The following is a 6,159-nucleotide window of genomic DNA, read 5'->3' as shown; positions in this document are numbered from 1 at the left end:
AACTGCTTTCAAAGTTGCCCAGCATGTGAGCACAAATATGTATGTACAGTAGGGTGGAGCGATAATCTATGGAATTTTTTGTGGTTTTGTTTTATAATGGCATAGCAATGAAAAGTTACCTTTATAAAAGTTAATAGAAATCCCAGAGTATTATCTTTCTAGGATAACATTTTGAGGTGCCTCCAGCCAAATCAAATTTAGAAAAATTAATGATATTTTGGACAGCTGTTGATATACTTCATATATCAAAGATTGTAACGGACCGCATGCAATGCATGCTTTCTTGGCAGGCTTTGCTTCGACAACTGTCAAAAAAGAATAGAAATGTACAGTAATGTATGAAAGTTGACCAGACGCCCAGTCGCTTGAAGCGCTTCAATGTTTCGAATAGCGCAATGCTCCATTTGGCAGCGCTTTTTCGGTCTTTGACATTTCAATTTCATCGTCGCTTCGTTTTTTCCTATTATTCTGATAGCGTTTAGAACTACCATTTGGCCATAGCAGAAAAAGTAAAGCAGATCAGAAACAGGCCAGCAAAGCAAGTCTGCATTGGACCAGAACTTTAAGTTTTATGGCTGTAACTTGTTTTCAAACACAATAATAACGTGAAATTCGCCCACACTCGTGAAAATCAAGAGCGTAACAAATCAATTTGCACCAAAGATCGACAACTTATGCATACACACATAATATTTTGCACCTATATTTCTGGGCTAGAAAGGCAGCTTTGTGGAAGTGTGCCAAAAGCGATTTGAAACAAAAAATTTCACTCCACCCTTATGTACACTCTCTTCCTATTCGATTATGACGAATGAAAAAATTTACTAATTAGAATTTTTGCGAATATAAATACTAAAATTGGTGATAAGGTGCATAAACTAGACATTGATATATTTTTATCATTTTTTTTATGTATGAATTCGGCTTTTGCCTAGAAAATAAACGCGCGCCGAGGATGCCAGAGATCGTTAACTTATGCATAGGTTTTACATATATGTATCAATGGGTAGAGACTATTGTTGTCTGACTACGTGTACAAAATTATCCCTGGCTTTGTGAATGTCAATTTGGGTGTTCGCGGTTTTTGATCGAATTTGCCATGGGAAGGAGGAAAATTCATTGAATGTAAATCGCAATTGGAGGCAACATATTTATTCTCAATCGCGAAGTATTTGTGTTCATATATCTATGTATGTTTTTTATTAAAATTTTCGCTAACAAGTTTTATCTTAAAGTTTGTATTAGTTTGTGTGTAGCATTACTTCATTATTAGTACTTCAATAAATCACTTAACTATGGAACATTATATCCTCATTGGTCTTATTTATTGGTACAAATTTACTGCGTTAAGCCAATCAATACAAAAAAGTTTTGAAATTTATTTTTAATATTTACTTTTCGACATACATACACATATATTTATAATAAAAAGGCCACCGAACCAAATTTCAAAAATGCAGTGTTCTGCCCAACAAATGCGATGCAAATGGAATAGAAGTTTGATTTTCAAATTCACTGACAAACAATTCATTTCACGGTGTACTACTGTTGTTTTCAGCAAATCAATCCGTAAATTTTGTATAGCCAGCTTTTATATATTTTTCAACATCTTAATGACCGATGCTGTATTTGCTTTAAGCAACACTGCTTGCATACACACCACATACATATGTATTTAATAGTGCCACAATAGACTGCAGAAAACATCCCACACAAAAACTCCAACACTCGCTGTTGAAAAACTTAAAAACATAAAAATAATAGAAAGCATGAATGCAATAATGTAGGAATAAATGTATGTATGTATTTATGTACTTTTTCCTTTGCTGCAAAACTCAACATTCATACATACAAACCTATACACATTCACATTCTCCGAAATTGGCACACATTAAGGAAATACTAAAACTGATAAAGCTATAAATATGAAAGAAATAAATATGTAGTACATAACAAAGCAAGCATCCACAAACAAGAAACCAGCTTCAAGAAAATGCTGCATAGAGAAGGTGAACATAAATAATTTTAAGTAATCGAAAAGAGAATTCCAAAACGGCGTCAAATAAATAAAATATATGAAATATAGAAACAAGTTTAATTAATTTACTTCACAACATAAATACATTCTTACATGTACACATTTTTACTGAAGTTTTCCAAATAAATTGTAAGTAAAAGTTTTCCTAAAAAATACGGTCGAAAATGCTTTTGATTTTACATCTGTATGTATGCACATTAGGACGGGTTAAATTTTTTCTCTACTTTATTTCGGCGATTAAAGTATTCTACTTGCAATTCTAAACAAAAGATATTCCATGAAAGCACTACTCTTAAATGGATTTCGAGCCTTCTTATTTTGAAATCTAGTTATTAATCCCCAATCATTTGTTCTTGGTTTTACATTTTTCGGAAGAAAATATGTGTGTGTGGTTTTTGGGTACGCAAAATTAGTTTTTGATGTTTATTTTGCTAAAACCATCCGCTAGAAACATCGAATTTCCCAACTTTTACATAAATAAAAAAATTTTTAAACCTTTTTTATCAACCGACGGAATAATCCGCGAAGAAAAACTCTTTTTTATCACCAAGAGCGGAATAATCCCTAGTAAATTATTTTTTTTTTTACGTTTGAGGAAAATAGTTTTGGTAATGCTGTAACATTTTTCATTAAAACAAACACACTTTTTCATTAGAACAAACAATAAAAGTCTTGTCGACGCAAGGTATTTTAAATATTTTTCAGTTTGGGGAGGGAAAAATAAAAATTTAACTTTCAGGTATAAAAAAAGCAGTAACACACTGTTGCTTTACGCATCTAAATACATTAGAAGGGAACATTTACAATAGGCAGGTGCATAAAAGGGACAGCGTTCCAGGTAAGCGCTGCCGCTCCGGCCTTGTACTTTCAAGCACTCTGAAACGCCTTTTCAAATTTGCGTGTAACTTCGAAAATATTCACTGGAACGATATTAAATTTTCTGTGAGTATTTTAAATATATGTACATTAAGAAAAACAAAAAAAAATCGATTTTTTGAAAATTCTAACTGTAGATATAGTACATCACGTATTTCGCGCGGTGATACAAACGATTTAAATGCAATTATTCCATTTCGAATTATTAAAAAGAGTATTAGTTTTGTTAGAAATTCTGTGACAAATTTCACAATGCATACGGCGAGAACAAATTCGCAGAAAAAAGTTCCGTTACTTTTGCTTGTGTTCGTATGCATTGTCTACTCATAAATTATACCGATGGAAAAAATAATCGCTACAAGGTTGATGTGGTATTTAAATATCAAAAAGCTTCTATCTCCATTCCAAGTAGGATTTCAGTCCGGAAAAAGCACCTTAGATGCACTTCTCTTTCTCGATCACCACATATGTAAAAATCTCTCAAAAAAGAATCACATTTCTATCCTTTCCGTAGATTTTGCCAAAGCATTTGACAACATCGGTTGTCACGTGGTCTTGCAAAAACTACAGGAATGGCAAATCGGCCCAAAAATTTTTGAATATGTAAAATTATTTCTGACAAAGAGAAAATTTCGTTGTAAATCAAATGACACCTTTTCCAAAACATTCCCCCTCCACAACGGAATTCCCCAAGGCTCGCCATTGTCGGTCACACTTTTCTTGGTGGCATTCGACGACATAAGCAGACTTATGAGTAAACACCGTAACATCAAGCACTGCTTATATGCCGACGACCTTTACCTCATTTCCACCCAAACAAAAACCTCAGACATTGAAGTGTCTTTCAATAACGCCTTAAATGCCATACACAACTGGTCACTACCATCAGGCGCCCTAATCTCCTTAAATAAATGCAAACATTTGCATATTTGCAAAAAACGAAATTGTAGCAAAATAAATCTCAAAAATAACAACTATACTATACCTAACGATAATAATATGAAAATATTAGGTGTAACATTTGATTCCAAATATAACTTTAAGTATCATTGTTCTAATATAAGGAACGCACTAGCTACCAGGCTGAATATTATAAAATATCTATCCTCAAAAAAAAGTTATGTACATACTAACACCTTAATCGATATCACCAAACTAACAATTCTGAGCAAAATAGACTATGGATTACAAATCTATGGATCCACCTCTAAAAATCACCTCAAGATGATCAAAGGCCCTTACCATTCTGCTGTGAGAAGAAGCCTAAGAGCATTTAGAACTACACCAATAAAGAACTTGCTAACCGAAGGGGGCTTTCAGACAATCGAATCCAGAATAAAATATCTCAGAAGCCGTATAATTTACAAACTCTACTCCTACTCACCAAACGTACTAAGTCGTGAAATCCAACTACTTAACAAACGAAAAACGGACATAAAAAGAAAATCCGCCTTGTGTGAGATAAAGGAACTTGCAGAATTTCTCAAATTAAGTTTTTCCCCACCAAAACTTACGCCAGCAAAAGTCCCACCATGGGAGCTTGACAGCAAGATATTTATCAATGAGTTGACACTCCACCACAAAGACAAGACATGTCAATCTAATTTTCAAAAGCTATACACTAGCATCGTTACTCCACTAAAGCAGGAAGGATGGAGCTTTCTGCTTACCGACGGGTCAAAACAAAAAGACGGTGTATCATTTGCTGTTACAGACGAGAATGGTCTAACACAGTCCCACGGACTACTACCACAATATGCAAACATATTTGACGCAGAACTACAGGGATTAATCTCGGCACTACAAATGGCCAAAGAAACCAACAAATCGGTATTTCTAGCTTCCCAAAAATTTCACATAAGAGACAGCCCATTACAATCGGTGCAACAACTACTTATGAGCGCATCACCAAAAATAAAACTGATGTGGATTCCATCTCACTCAGGCATCTTGGGGAATGAACAAGCAGACCTAGCTGCAAAATCCTCGCTAAAAGACTGTCTTCACATCTTCATACCATTTGATGTGAAGTCACTAAAAACCTATTACTCTAACGCTCTACATAAACATCTTAATGAGGAATGGTCAACTTACACACATCCATACAAAGATATAAACCCTCTCGGTGCACAGATCAAACTTCCAACCAACACTTCAACATGGGCCAACAGATGCTTCATACGCCTCAGATTGGGGAACACACTTATAACGCATGAATATATTTTGCAATCGAAATCTCAACCCAAGTGCCACTTCTGCAACAATAACAACCTAACAATTCAGCATATTTTATCAGATTGCCCAAATCTTCACGCTCAACGCTCTCAAGCATTTCAAACACAGAACACACTCCCGCTAATCCTACGACACCCCTCAGAATCTAATATAAGACTAATTGTTAACTTTCTAAAAGATATTGAAATGTTTCACTTAATTTAAACCTCTAGTAATAAGTATTATAACCATATGACTAAGCCGATAGCCTTGGTAGCTTGTGCTAAAAAGTTATTTTATAATTTTAATTATAGATAACAAATAAATAATAATAATAATATATCGAGTTTTGACGCAAATAATAGAGTAGGGAGCTAAGGAAAATCGCGTTGAGTGATTGCATTACAAATGTGGTAAAGGTGCAAGTAAGATTTACGAATTGCTGAAAAGCATAATATTTCAGAATGTTTGTTTACCGCACGATCAATCGTTTTCCCCAAACGTCTGAAGTGGCAGACGTGGTTCGAACTGGTGTAGCTATAAAAGCTGTTCGATAAAGAATTCGCAGAAATCCCCTTAGAAAGCAGAATATCATGTCCATGGAAATTAATGTGTTTCCCAAATCCATGTCAAGAGATGATCTCCACATGAAAGCCTTCCGTCGCTCAACTGGTCATCTTTCGACAACGTGTTTGAAGAAAATTAGACTCGACAGACGCAAGTAACTTTTTCGGTGGCACGCGCGTAACGGCCATGAAAATATTCTTTTCACAGATGAGAAAATCTTCACTGCTCAAGAAGTCTTCAATAAGCAAAACTACAAAATCTATGCTAAAACATCTAAGGGCGCAAAAAATGTTGTTCCAAGGGTTCAGCGTGGCCACCATCTAGCCTCCGTAATGGTTTGGTGGAGAGTGTCTTGTAAAGGCGTTGCATCTCTTCATTTATGCGAAAAAGGGTTTAATACCGGGACAAAAGTGTATCGAGAAGATGACTTAGAAGGCGCGGTGAAGCAATTGAGCAGTACTCTC

The sequence above is a fragment of the Anastrepha obliqua genome, chromosome 1 (genome assembly GCF_027943255.1).
Source record: "Anastrepha obliqua isolate idAnaObli1 chromosome 1, idAnaObli1_1.0, whole genome shotgun sequence".
Taxonomy (NCBI): Eukaryota; Metazoa; Arthropoda; class Insecta; order Diptera; family Tephritidae; genus Anastrepha; species Anastrepha obliqua.
This window is presented reverse-complemented; position numbering follows the sequence as displayed.